The 14900-nt window shown below is 39.4% G+C and overlaps 1 protein-coding gene and 1 pseudogene across 42 annotated transcripts in view; one reads left to right on the forward strand and one right to left on the reverse strand.

Annotated features, from left to right (window-relative positions):
* The first annotated feature begins 850 nt into the window (after positions 1-850).
* The window catches only part of PHF21A (PHD finger protein 21A), a 255817-nt gene continuing 241767 nt past the window's right edge, over positions 851-14900 (forward strand). For 7 of the 42 annotated variants that reach the window (XM_071218079.1, XM_071218074.1, XM_071218080.1 and 4 more), the window contains exon 1: positions 875-1406. The gene's annotated coding sequence lies outside the window, so the exon portion shown is untranslated. The other 35 variants (XM_071218064.1, XM_071218073.1, XM_058305461.2 and 32 more) reach the window with 21 other exon arrangements.
* Positions 12186-12530, reverse strand: LOC101410873 (large ribosomal subunit protein eL22 pseudogene; annotated as a pseudogene).

The following is a 14900-nucleotide window of genomic DNA, read 5'->3' on the forward strand; positions in this document are numbered from 1 at the left end:
CATTCGACTTGAGGTTGCATCTTTCTCCTGTTGCCTGGACCACGCTCCCCCATTGCAGTGCTTCCCCATTGCTTCTCGTCGCTCTTGCCCTCGCGGCTTTTTCCCCTCCTTAAAAACTGCTGTTTGCACTGGAGGGAGTTACGGCTGCTCCGGAGCCCCTTTGCAGCTTCTGCAGGAGGGAGGGGGAGTTGGGTTCGGGCCGCGGAGTTGGGGGGGCCGCAGCGGGCTCTGGCCTCGCCTCGGCTGCGGCTGCATGGGAGCCGGGCTGCAGCGCTGCACCGGCCCATCGTTGCGGCGGCACCGGAGTTTGGCCGCCGCCGTCGCAGCTCGGTGTTCAGCCCCATCACCGCCACCACCACCGCCGCTGCACTGGAGTTTGGCTGCTGCTGCCCTACTTCACTCTAGTTTAGTTTCACTCACTTTACATCCGGGTTTTTTCCCTAGGCAATGGGGGCCGCAGCACACCCCGTTCCTTAGGCAAAGTGAAATAAATTCGCCGCACCGACACGTCAAGTAGTCCGCCCGCCCGAGCGCTGCCGAGCGCCGCCGCGGGCCCCCGCCGCGCCCCGCCACCCCTGTTGAGGCCCAAGCGTCCCGGGAGCTGCGAGCGGAGGCGCAGGGGCCCGGGCCGGCCGCCGTACAACTCCATTCGGCGAACCCCTCCTTCCCCACCGTGCCCATCTACCCCGCGACTCTTCTCCTCCCTCCCTCGTCCCCGCTTTCCCAGCCCCAGTCCCTTTTGCCCGGCTCTCAGGAGCGGCGGGGACGCGCACGGCGGCGGCGGCGGGCCGACGGGGCCGCGCGGCGGGCTCCCGCGCGGGCGAGTGTGTCTGGGCCTGGGCGGAGGGATCCCCGGGCTGAGGCGGCGGAGGTGCTGCGGTCCGGGGCCGGGTGGTGAATGGGCTGGTGGTGCTCGCTGCTGCTGCTGAGAGGAGGAGGAGGAGGATGAAGAGTTGGGCTTGTTTGTCTCCCACAGTTTCTCTCCTGCTGCTCTGATTTCTCCCACCCCATCCCCCCCATTCCGGCCCGGGGCCTGTGTGTGTCTCTCCTGGAGGAGGAGGATCCAGTTCCTCCCCCCACCCCCCTCCTCCCAACCCCCCCTTGCCTGGGGAAGAGGAGGAAAGAAACAGCCCAGAGAGAGAGAGAGTGAGTGAGTGAGAGAGAGAGGGAGAGGGAGAGGAAAAGGAGGAGGAGGAGGAGGGAGAAGGGAACAACCTACCATCTTAACACACTAATATCTAAAAAGTGCGAGAGGCCCAGAGCAGCAGCAGAAGCAGCAGCAGCAGCTCCAGCTTCTTCCCTCCCTCCCCATGAAGAAGAGTTCCCTCCTCCTCCTCCTCCTGCTTCTCCTGCTCAGAGTTCCTGCCTCCAGCTGCCAGGGGGGACAGCCAGCCAGCAGCAGGAGGGTGCAGTATCCCAGCTTTTCCATTCTCTCTTCTCCTCACTCTCCTCTCTCTCTTTTTTTTTCTTGAGTAGCTCTATTTCCCCTCCCTCCTCCCCTTCCCCCTTCCCTCTCTCTCCCTCTCCCTCTCTCTCTGTCTGGTCTCTGGTGTTTGTCTCTGGGAGGAACAGGGGCTGCTTGCTTGGAGTTTGTTGAGGGGGGAGGTAGGGGGAGGGGAGGGGTGTGTGGGAGGAAGGAGGGAAAGGGGGGGTGTACTAGTCAGGACCCCTTAGTCAACTTGAGATTTGAGCAATAACTTCCCCTTCGGGGCGCCCCCCTGCGTGCCCTTCCTATTCCTCCCCCCTAAAAAAAAGACAATGGAAAAACCTTGTTTCCCCCGTTCCTCCTCTCTGCCCTCCACCCCTCCCCAGGATAAATTGGAAGTAAGTTTATGAGCAGCCTCGGGAGCCTGGGCGCTGAGTGCCGGGCCGGAGAGGGTGACAGAGGCGGCGCGCTGGGGGTGGCGGGGAGGGGGCGTCACATTGTCCCGGCGGGGGGCCGGGAGGGGGCCGCAGGCGGGGGCGGGGGGCGCGGAACCTCGCCCGCCCCCCTCGGCTCTCCCTCGGCCGGGGATGGTCGCCTCGGCTCTTTCACCTTCTCCCCCCCTCCCCCAGGATGCTGTCGGGGGGAAGTTTTTATTATGATTATTTATTTAATTTTTTTTTTTTTTTGAAAACCATCTTGTTTGGCGACTGAGGGATCTGGTTAAAAAAAAAAAAGCTGCGGCTGCTGACGCTGCCGGGCCCGAGTGTGTGTGTGTGTGTGTGTGTGTGTGTGTGTGTTGGTGCATTTGTCTTGGGTGGCCGGAGCAGCGTTGGGGAAATTCCGCTTATTCTTCTTCTTCTTCTGCAACTTGTTATTCCGGAGAGTCTGCCTGCACCCCTCACCCCGGGGCCGGCCCTCCCGCACTCGTCGCCGCCGCCGGTGGCCGCTGGGCGCCCCCCGGACCCGGAGCAGTCCGGGGCCCACAGGCCGCTCCGAATGGGGCCGCGGCCGCCCCTCCCCCGCCCGCGCCCCCGCCGGGGGGAGGGGCGCGCGGAGTGGGACTCTTTCCGTTTGGTCCAGCCCGGTCGTGCACGCAGTTCCCAACACTTCTCGTCATCCTCTCTTTGGTTTCTTTATTCTGCTGAGCGGTGCTGTTAGGATTTCTTTTTTCCCCCTGACCACATTCGCGATGGTGGGTAGCAGCAAGGTGGCCCTGGCAGGGGAGGGTTTGATAGTGAAATTGGGGACCCAGGGAGAAGAATATCTCCTTTCAACTTTGTCTGTGGCTTGCACCCCCGGAGAAGGCCACTCGCCGGTTATGGGGTGCAGATGTGCTTAGAGTGATTTCTAAGTAGTTGAGTTGTTGAGATGAGGGTAAGACGGCTAATGGTAGGCAGGTTTTGTTTTCATTGGTGAATCGGGTGTCATCATATTCCGGTCATATGTTGAAATATTCTTTGTTTAGGTCTTGAAGTAGAGGCTCTCACTCTGCACGTCCACATTGTGTTGTTTTTTAATGATGTCTCTGGAAGTATGGCTTTCTAGAATTTCAAATGTGAGTTAAGGTCGGGGCGTGTGTGGGCCTCAACGCTGGCCTTGACAGTGAACTTTGTGGCAGTGTCTTGGATTTCAAAGATTTGCCCCATAGCTGGGTGCGAACGGTGCATTTTTCTTAATAGTAGGTGTCAGGAATGTAGATGCTTGAGCTGGGGGAAGTTAGAGAGGGAACAACAGTTATATGTTAACAATTGATAGCAAAATATTAGTCAGATTAATTTGGGCTGTGGAAGTTTTTTGTTTTTTGTTTTTTTAAATAACAGTTGTGCACTCTAGGAAGGAAGCCTTTTTAATAGACACACTTTATAGGAATCCTACAAGGCTGGGAACTTGAATAGCTCCTTTTAAAGATAGGATACTCATTGTCATTTTTAGCTTTATTTAAGAGCCTGTACTCATTGTCATTTTTAGCTTTATTTAAGGTCCTGGTAAAGGGATTGAAACTGGTACTGAAATATCTAAACATACTTTTTCTGTTGTTTGTATACGTCTGGTATTCACTCATATTTGGGCAATAGAAATAAATAGGTCAGCTTTAAAAAAATTTTTTTTTTGTTTTTGAAGACTAGCCCCTCTTAAGTTTCACAATTTACTTGGTTCACAGCATTGTGGGAATCTGTTACTACATTTTTACTGGAGACACTATTACTCATTTTAAATTTGGTAAGTTCCTTCTTATTCCCGTTTTTTGTCTCTACTTGTGTATGGAATCTACGTTCTGGGCTTACAACTAGCTTGTTTGGAGCCACTTAAAATGTCTGTAGAATGCATTTAAAATCGTAGGACATACCTTTTGATGTCAGAGGAAATTTTTATGTGCTGTTATACTCATGTTTATCAAGAAAATTTCTGTACTTAAAACTTCTGTGACTGTACAACTCTCCTTAAAGTGAAGAACATAGCAATAGTGCAGAAAATTGTAGAAACACAAACTTCTGGCTAACATGTTAAAAATATTGCAAGTGCTTTTCTTTACCTCAGACTTTTACTTTTGTCAACATAATAGTGTTTGTAGTTTAATGGTATTGTTTGACTGGCCTTATAATAAAGTCAAAAGCTTGAGTGCTTTTGAGGGCTTTTTAACTTAGGTTTTAGGAAATTTTGCAAGATTTATTTAAGCATGTTGCACTTTGGACTCAGGCAAGTCTTTGCCGAACTGAAATAGTAATAGATTGAAAGCGACATCTACCCATGCCAAATTTTATTTTGAGAGATATAAGTGATGGATGGGGCCCTATTTCTTTTAGCTTTGAAGGGCCCATCCTTTTTCCTATCCAGTTATCCCAAAGGAGCTGCCTCAGAAATATTCTTCTTCTGCTTACACGAAGAGCTCTAAATGTTATCCAGCAGGAGGTGCTACAGCAAGAAAAAGCAAATCTGAATTTTGAGGGTCTTGCCACTTATTACGGCTCTACGTAGCTTCAGCTAAGCAACAGGATTAACACTTTAAAGTTCCAGAAAGATTTTGAGTAAGTCCATTTCAAAATTATATTCTTAAATTACATTTATTTGAAACTGAAATATTTGACTGCTTTTTTACCTGCTTACAAAACTATACAATGTAGTTATGTTGTTGTGCATTGCTCAGGATGCTGGGTTTAGGTACAGAGTGCTGTTAGAATTATTTTGAGGGTAGTTGTATTGGTGAGTAGGGTGTTGAAAACATTTAAACAAAATTAGGTGTGATGACTGTAAACAAAAGTAGTTAGTATAGTTTGGGTCCTTCAGTCTTTGTGATTATTCCTGTAATACTGATATAAACAAGTAGAATGAGTATAGAGGATTTTAGATTTTAGAAAGGGAGATATAGTGTGGTAAACATTTTAGATTGTGTATGTTTTTGCCCGAATCTATGGACCTAAGGCATATAGTTTTATAAATATATGTGGCTCATGTATTTACATTGGCCTCTAAGGTCTATGAAATTCTTGAACTGTAAGTAAAGTTATATTGGTGGGTATAGATCATTGCTGATATGTCCATTATCAACACTTAACAAACAATTACCTAAAGATGAAAGTAGCTGCTTTAACAGTTTCATACTATTTACAACACATGGTTCTTTGAAACTCTTGTTGGTGTTAGGTGATCATCCCTAGAAATATCAAGCTACTGTGGTTGCTTGTAAAGTTTTATGTCAAAGTTTTAAAACCTTAGCAATGTGTAGAAAATCTGATGAATCCTGCTTTGAATTTTGCCTCTTTTTTGGGTATCATACTTTACTTTTTTTCTCAGTAAGATCAAATGAGATAATACAAATGAAAGTTCTTTGTAAATTGTCAGAACCCGTGCAGATGTTAAGTTTTTGAGATAGGTAACTAATTAATACATGAACAGAAGATTCTGTCCTTAATACGCTAACTTTCTCCATATCAGTCAGGAAGTAAAAGTGTGCCCTGAATACTCTATGAAAAAATTTTTTTTTCTTTAAATACTGTTGTGGTTACCAAAAAGCTCTTTGTTACAGTTTTGAAGCTTTGTTTGAAAAATGCTGCCTAGGCAGTTTTTCATAGTTAAAAAAATTTTTTTTAATTTTGAAGAGCCTCGGAAATGCTTAACACCAATAAAGTCTTTCTTTATTATCCATTTTTGTGATAGATTAGTAGTTGATTTTAGTGGATATTTAAGTGTCCTGATTCTACTATAGACTCTTATTAACACACAGTAACAGATGTCATGGTTAAGGTTTTGATTGTTTTGATTGACTGCTAACTTGCTGAAAAATTCTTACTGACTAAAAAACTTTCTACCTTGTTTCAAAGTGAAAAAGATGTTTATCTGTAGGCATGAGTATTAGGTACGTGTGTGATTTTTGTTTTTCTGTTTTAGAAGGGTGCATGAGGAAATGACTGCTCAAATCTAGAGGAGTGCATATAGATATTTTTGTGCAAAAAGAACCCAAAAGTTTAAAACTCAAAGCTCAGGCTCTCTTAATAGTTTTTGCTCACAAATTTGAAATAGAAAATTAAAAAAATAAAAATATGGATAATTGGAAATTCCTGTGTTTATGAGCATATCAAAAGGCACAGTATCTTAAATTTTAGAAGTACTGTTCTTTATGAAATAGTCCCAGTTAGAAAGTAAATATAGAAACTTGCCTGAGTGGAAGGTGAGAAAAACATTTAACTGTTTAGATAAAAATGAAACCTCTCAGGGTAATATTAACTTTTTCATCCCACAGAGAATGAATACTAAAGCTTCTTTGTGAGGAAATACTGAAATTAAGGTTATAGTAAGAGGCTTTTAAATTTTGTATCCTTAGCATTTTATTGCTAAAGGCTTTTGTATTTAATTACTATTTAAAGGGAAAAAAAAGAAGAGATTAAACTTTCAGATTTCCATCGTTTGATAGAATTCCTTTATGTTCATTCTCATAGCTGATTTCTTGAAATATGTTTGAATCTTCATTCTAATTTGTGCTTAGGAATATTAATGATTTATGTTGACTTCTTAGGAACTTTTTAAAGATTTATTTATTTATTTATTTATCGCCTACCCGGGTTGTCTGTTCTGTGTGTCTGTTAGCTGCGCGTTTGTCTGCTTCTGTTGTTGTCAGCGGCACAGGAATCTGTGTTTCTTTTTGTTGCGTCATCTTGTTGTATCGGTTCTCCATGTGTGCGGCACCATTCGTGGGCAGGATGTAATTTCTTTTGTGCTGGGCGGCTCTCCTTACGGGGCACACTCCTTGTGCGTGGGGCTCCCCTACGCGGGGGGCACCCCTGTGTGGCACGGCACTCCTTGCATGCATCAGCGCTGCACATGGGCCACCTCCACATGGGCCAAGGAGGCCTGGGGTTTGAACCGTGGAGCTCCCATGTGGTAGAAGGACGCCCTAACCACTGGGCCAAGTCCGCTTCCCAGGAACTTTTTTTGTACATGGACTTTTAGGCCCATGTGTTCTTTAGGAGCAGGGCGATGTATTTTGATCACATTAACTTTACCAGGTATGTGTTTTTGCTCCTTTGAGATATTTTTAAAAAGAGGTAATATGTTAACACTGTATTATGTTTATTGCAGATAATTATTTCTTAAATAGCCTATGTTTTATTCTCTTTAAATTTGTGTGTCCTTGTGGTCATACTATTTTGTGGGCTTTCATTTAATTCTTGTGTATTAAATATTTGAACTGCTATCTTTTGTGAGAATGTTGAAATAGATTTTTAAGAGTAACTTTTATGTTACTTGTTCATAAAGCCATTCTTAAACTGGGGTGGTGGTGTACTTTTTCCTTCTACAGATTATGTGTGAGATTCAGTCATCCTTTGGTCTTTTCTAAAGCAACTTTCTTATACCAGACTGTTGTCTGGCAGTTTGAATACCCCTCCACTTCTCTGCTTTTAATACTCTGCAACTTGCCTCCCACCCTCCTCTTTAATAAAAAATGATTAGTGAGCATGTGGTAGTTGAAGGATATTATTCTTTTCTATATTTTCGAATCAGCTATGGAGATATTTTCTATGTACAGTTTTTAAAGTAGATAAGACTGAATGGGCAGTATGGAGATAAGAAGGGGATGGGACCTAATGGGTTGATGATCTAGGCCTTATTTTGACTCTATCTGTGGGCCTAGGGGAAAAAATAACTTAAAACACAGAAGCCAAAAAAAGATGGGTTTTGTTTTATTGTTTTGGCTGCATTGAGAATACAAACTGTCAGTACTTCAGGAGAAGGAGCAGCAGAAAGGAATTGATTTTTTTCTGCTGCAGATCCAAGTATTGTTAACCATGTACATCTCTAAAGCAACATACTTACAAATCAAACAGTGGTTGATTCTTCCACTTAATTAACAGTCAGAACTCTAAACTGTTTTCCCCCATTTTAAATAAGTACCCAAAACTTCAGGATAATGACAATAATCTCCTGATAAGAGTGGGTGATAGTAACCATGGCAACTGCTGTCTCTAGCCTTATGGACAGTATGTTGTATTGATGAAACTTCACATCCTTTAGTAGCTTGTCACTTTTATGGTGAAATGTAGTAGCAAGTGTTGCAGGTGATTTTTAGCTGGATTGAGTTAAATTTGTGTGCTGGCTTATCTTTTCTTGTTAGGAATTTCTTGGACTGTATTCCACAGCATGTTTGTGAAGATGCTGTTGTCTGAAAATAACCCACCACCTGTATTAGACCTCCTGATACAGATTGTGCTTAGTTCTTCCCTAGCCTTCTTGTAGAATATAGGAGTGTGTGTAGGATTGTATACATATAAATTGTAGCTCCAACTTATCTGCTTGGGTTTGGACATGTTATCGATAGCTTTTAAAAAAAATCTTTGTGCTTTTGGAAGAGGTTAATGGATGAGAGAAATTGGCTTTTAGTTGAAATAGTGTTTCCCTAAGTGTTCTGTCCAGAAACATTTGTTTGTGTGAGTGTTTGTGTATGGAATGAAGCGTGAGGGAAAGGGGGGCTTAAAAATTGAGTAGGAACTTGAAAAAAGGGAAAAATAAGTATTTTTGGTTTGTTTTTATGATGTTGTTGTGTGTATATATTAATAAAAGAATGTATGCCTTAGTGGATAATACTAGAGTAATGGGGAATGTTTTCTTATGAGACTTCCCTCCAAGAAAAATTATACATGACGTATAACTTGAAAACCACCTTTAAGAGAAAATCTGGTAAAATATTTAAAACACTTCTTTTTTATAGAGAGCTTTAAACTGATCCAAGCAAACTTTAAAAAAAATTGTTTTAAAAATAGTTTTTTCCATATAAAATATATGTATTTTTTTATTCACGTCTTTTCATTTGCTCATCCTGTATAAAATTTTTCTAATATGGAAGTGTTGGTCTAAATATTGATATTTTTCCAGTATCTGCTAAAAAAACTGTGTGCCAGAGCAGAGAACAAATTAGATCTGAATTTGCATAGATCCTGGTAATCATATCTAGTCAAGTTGGGTTAGATAGGTCAGACTTTCTTGAAACTTGGCTATGATAGGGTGAGATGGGTTTTGCTTACTACAAGTCCCAGGATGCATTGCAGCTTTTGCTTAACTTCAGATTAAAGCATTGCATTCTGGGATCTGTAGTTGATTTAAATAGTACAGGCAATCCTTCCCTCTTGTCTACTCCATTTTATACACAGCTTCCTAAGACACTAAGAACTTTCTGCTAAGTAAAGTTTGTCTACAAATATAGTGCTTATTATGCTGTTGAAACTCTAAAGTGAGTCTTTAGAAATAACCTATTGTTTTAGGTTATCTTAGAGTTTATTGTTTTAATATCAGTCATTACATGATTTACATGTAAAATAACAGCACCCCATACATATACCCCATATAGATGTATGTGTTATCAAAACTTAACTTACTTTAGCAATTGTAAATTATTTTTATGTCTGTGGTGATAACGGTTTCTATAAGTAAAACATTATAGATTGCTAGTGTGGTCATTTGAAGCCTATTATTGTTTATATGATAGTATTTGAAATCATTGTCATGCCTGATATATGCACTGTTTACTTTTAATTTTGAATGGGGGCAGTTCAGTAAAGTTGGATGGGAGATTTTTTTCCCTTGTATTTTTTTTTTTTGCTTGTTTTCTGTGATTCTGTAATAATTGTCAACATCTTGAATCTTAATACTCTTAGTACGCTTTAACTAGCAAACAGATTCCTGAAAATAATAATTGTCTTAGTGTATACTTAATATTCAAAGATGTAGTTAGAAAAGTAGAGAAAAAGAAACAATTTCATTAGTAATTTGTTCATGTTTTATTTGTAAAATTTAAATTTTTGTTCTTTGGGGGCTCTAATATTTTTTATTTTATTAACTAATATCAGAGAATTGTTGCAGGGATTAAATATTAAAATCTGTGAGATTGCTTAGCACAGTGCCTGACACATAATAAGGGCTCAGTAATTTAGCTGCAGTAGTAGTAGTGGTTATTGTTTTTAAAAAAGAGTATGCTTTTCGTTTTCTTTCTTTATACATTATAATTGATCAGAAATACAGGCTATTCTTACAAGAATTTGAGGTTTTTGGCCTATTTCTTAGAATTTTTTGCTGTATATTAAATGTCTTTGTACCGTACTTTCTCACTAAGGAATATTTGCCCAAAGTGAGACAGTTAGCCAGTAGTAGAATTCAGCCCTGCCTATGCAGTGTTCTTTACCATTTTACCATAAGCCTTTGGTTGACTTTAGAAAGTTTAAAGATTAATGAACATTTCTTTGTTTGCAGTCTTTGCACTTGCAGAGATTCCAAACTCATTGATTAATGAAAATAAGATGCTGCAAAAATGCTTTTTGTGTCACATTATATGTAACCTTGGAAAAGTTCTGTTGTGTTAAGAAACGTGTACAAGTCTATCACCACAGTTCACAGATTGATACGGTGTTACAGATTGATATGTTAGAGGCCAGTGAGTATCCTCAGAAAGAAAATGTAGTATATGGTCTGTGGGTTGTACTTAAACTATTAGGTTCAGATCTAAAGGCTTAACAGTATTTTTCTTTAGGACATGCTTAGCTACTTTTAGGCTCTTGAACTTGTACGACACTTTTTATTTGCATGACTGGTCTCTTAGCTTTTTGAGAAGGGGATGTCTAGGAATATTGAAATATGTAAACATAAGATGTGATGTTTGTGTCTTGGTTTGGGGGTTGCAGAATCAGTGTCTTTTTTACCTGCTTGGTTACTTCATCTTTTTCCCCTTGTGCAGAGTTCCTGGAATGTTACTGCTGAGGGCTCCTATGTTTATTTAAGAGAACTCTGCTTTTAGTAGTAATTAAGTACGTGTTTACATAACAAACCCACTGTAATAATAGTATCTTTTTCCCCTCATAAATCTGATTTAAAGTATTGTTAATGTATTTATATTAGACAGTAAATAGATTGTTTTAGAAGTGTTGAAAATATATGAAATCTGGTCTGTTTCCACATTGTGAGTTATTTATTTTGTATCACCTTGTCTTTACCAGACTAATATTAAAATGAAATAAATTCAACAGTTATAAATAAATTAAATAAAAATAACTAAATATAAGGGGAAATATTATCTTAGGTATTAATTGGCCAATCAAGGAAATACCAGGCTTGGATGAATTCCCCTTTCCTTTATTTTATAGTTATATACATTCATGTAATTCCTGAAATACTGAATTTGGAAATAAGAGGGAAACTGGGTAGCCATGTGTAATTTTCCCTATATAGTCCTCTGACATATCTAAATTACTGAGCAGTTTTCTGTCTTTTTTTGTGAAATGTCTTAGGGCAATGTAAACGAAACAGTTGTGATGGTGTCAGATCTGGCTTCAAGTCCAGCTGTCTACTTAATGCACTTTTGGGAAAGTCAGCTTTGCTGAGCTTTAGTTTTCCCAGTGGTAAAGTGGGGTTAATAGTAATAATCTGCTTCACTATGCTGTTACAAGGATTAGATGTGTTATTATAATAATCATGAATAACTTTATAGACTGTAAAGTAGTATATATAAATGAAATTTTATCACTCATTGGCTGGATTACAAAATATTTGTCTATGCCAAGTATTGAATTAATAATGTTAATATTAAAAAATTTAAATATATGAGTTAGAAACAAAATGAATCAGTTCATAACCCCCCCACTCCCCCACCCTCAGTGGCCCAGGTCACATTCTTGTTTACAGAGTCGTGTTTTTTTTTAAAATTTTTTTTCAGAGTGGTTCTTGATAGTATACATTGATAAATTTGTTTGTTTAATATAATACAGATATCACAAATGTACTGAGCGTGTTAAGCTGTTACGAGAAAGAAAAGTTTTAAACATGGGCTTTTATGTTGAAAAGTATATTTTATGTGTTAATATTCAAACTTATGCGGGATTACTCAAATACATACATTTGTTCCTGGAGAAATGGCATGGATACAGATTGTTTGAATCGTTGTAAACAGTTTCTGTACCTTAGGATTTCTTGCTGTTATCTATTATATTAATAATGGAAATTAATGTTTACTTGAGTTTATCAAATTTTGTGGTAAGCCTTTTTGCATATAGGGTCTCATTGAATTTTAATCACAAATGTATTTTACAGATGAGGAAATGGAAACTTAGGGATCACATAGGTAGTAATTGATATAGCCTGAATTTAAGCCCATATTTGACTTTAGAGCCCCTGATCTTTTCTTTTTTTTTTTTTTTTTTGGGTTCCCAAGTTTTATTCAACAACTCATAAAAAATATTTCAGGATAAGTGAGTTTTTATCTTCTTCCTCTTCATCGTCCTGGTTAATCTGCAAGTAATGTAAATTCATAGCTTTCTTTGCTGTTAGCAACTATGTGTAACCAATCATATAGATTATTCTTCAAATATTTTTTGGTGAGATATTTTCTTTTGGAAAAGGGCACCTCTGAGGTTATAGTAATCTTACTCTTGTTCCTTTCAGTGGTTAGGACCCCTCCACCAAGATTATTAGCTTTTCCGTTAACTTTGATTCTTTCTTGTAGAAACTGCTCAAAATTGGCAGCATCCATGATTCCATCTTCTACTGGGTGGGTGCAGTCAAGAGTGAACTTCAGAACCTGCTTCTTTTTCTTGCCCTCCTTCACCACAAGCTTTTTCACTGGCACCATGGCGGCAGTGGAGGCAGAAAAGCGAGCCCCTGATCTTAAGTGTTCAAAATGCTGTTGTGAGCTATGTAATTCCCATAAGAAACCTGGAAGATGAATTACTGAAGAAATTCTCAATTTACTGAAAAGGCCACAGCTATGGTGTATCATTTTGAGAATGTTTTCATGTTGATTTTGATAGGGTTAAGTTGAATATTTTGGGAAATCCTGTCTTGTTCTTCATTGAATGCCCTTTGCTAGCACAGTGCCTAGCACAGAGTGAGGTCTAATTACTGTTTCTTAAAGATTGGAAGTTGGGTGCTTAGCATGATAGGTTATTTTTATACATTTTCTCAGTAGGTGCAAATAGTTTACACTTGGTATTTCAATCAGTCCTTACTTAACTATAACCCTTATCTAACTTACTATTTTAGAGGGTTAGATAAGTGTGCTTTCTTTTAAGAAGTATTACAAATGTTGTAAAAGTTTTAAAAGTAATTCTAGCACTATAGATATGTATAAAGTAGAAAATTAAAGTTATCCCATTTCCCTTCTACTTTAAAAAATTTCCTCTGCATTTAATTTTGTATAATATATTTAATACATATGGGAAAAAATGGAATTATATCATAATACTCGTTTGTAATTAAATTTTTAAGGTGCTATTTTAAAAACATGCCTTTTATTGAAAACAGCAGAAGTGAGGTTTGAGGAGGAGAAGTAGGTGAGAGTTATACGCTATTGGCTATAAACCTAATGTCTTATGGGGCAAAAATAGTTTTGAGTTCTTTTCATTTGCACATTATAGAGTGTTATTGTTATTTTTTAAACTTTAAAAAATATTAATGGGAAGTGGATTTGGCTCAACTGATAGAGGGTCTGCCTACCGCAAGGGAGGCCCAGGGTTCAAACCCAGGGCTTCCTGACCCTTGTGGTGAGCTGGTCCATGCTCAGTGCTGATGGGTGCAAGGAGTGCCATGCCACGCAGGGGTGTCCCCCGCGTAGGAGAGCCCCACACGCAAGGAGTGTGCCCCGTATGGAGAGCCACCCTACATAAAAAACATGCAGCCTGCCCAAGAGTGGTGCCACACACACGGAGAGCTGATGCAATAAGATGATGCAACAAAAAGACATAGATTCCTGGTGCCACTGACAAGAATACAAGCGGACACAGAAGAACACACAGCAAATGGACACAGAGAGCAGGAAACTGGGGTGTGGGGGGGTAAGGGGAGAGAAAATAAATAAAACATCTTTTAAAAAATTAATTTTAAATGGCAACATTGTTACCTATCCTGCATAAGTAATTTAGGAGACATTTCAGAATTCTAGTGATTCATTCTGGTAACTACTTACAAAGAGAGCAATTGTGATTTCAGATAACTTTTTTTTTTTTTTTTTAATTTTTTTATTTTTTATTGACTTTGTAATAATATTACATTAAAAATATATATGTGAGGTCCCATTCAACCCCACCCCAACTTTTTTTTTTAAACCAAGAAAATATTTGTAATATTTTAGTTAATAGAAACTTGAACTACTTATTTGATATACAGATGCCTTGCATAGGAATCAGTCCTGGAACTCATACCTTCATTTGGCTGACTTCTTTCCCATCCCCACTCGCACCATTAAATGCTATATATCAACTAACCCAGTATTTTTCAAAGCAGTTGGGGTATGGGGGGGTGGAAGGTAGATTATTTGAGTGCTAATCATTTTTCTGGTTATATATATGCACACACATACTTAAGGCCTTATAATCCACATTAAATATCTAATGACTCTAGCTTTGAGAGTTTCAACTTGTTGCTAAGGTTATAATTATAGAAGTTCTCTTAAAAGTTTTCTAATACTAGAATTCACTCCTTGCGTTTAAGGTGCTTTATGCTTCTTTATACCCATGGTTAGTGAACTGCTGAGGCCTGGCCTTAAAATTCCAAGAATTGAATCTGATAGGACGTAGTAGTTATTTAAACTATAGTATAGTCAAAGGTTAAAGAAGCCAAATTCAGTCTCTCTCATTGGTAACATTCATATGTGCTTTTCATTTTGAGTGGTTCATAGCATGCCCTAGAGAGTGTTTTATTACCCTTCATAATAGTCTTTTAAGTATACAAAAGGCTTAGTTAATGTCATGATTGTGAAACTGAGGCAGGGACAATAATTTGAGTAGATTAATTTTCCTAATTTTCTTATTCTAGCCTTGGCTGTCTTGGCCTATAGTCTCCAAACTTTCTTTTTTAAAATTATGGCCACCAGTGCGTATTATTTATGTATAATATTCTGAACTAGTATCTTAGATATATTATAAAAAACATACAGGGAAGTTTAAATTTAAAAAGGATGCAATTTTAAAATATTAGTTGTAATATTTTCTTCCTCCAGTCCCCT

The sequence above is a fragment of the Dasypus novemcinctus genome, chromosome 10 (genome assembly GCF_030445035.2).
Source record: "Dasypus novemcinctus isolate mDasNov1 chromosome 10, mDasNov1.1.hap2, whole genome shotgun sequence".
NCBI classification, from domain to species: domain Eukaryota; kingdom Metazoa; phylum Chordata; class Mammalia; order Cingulata; family Dasypodidae; genus Dasypus; species Dasypus novemcinctus.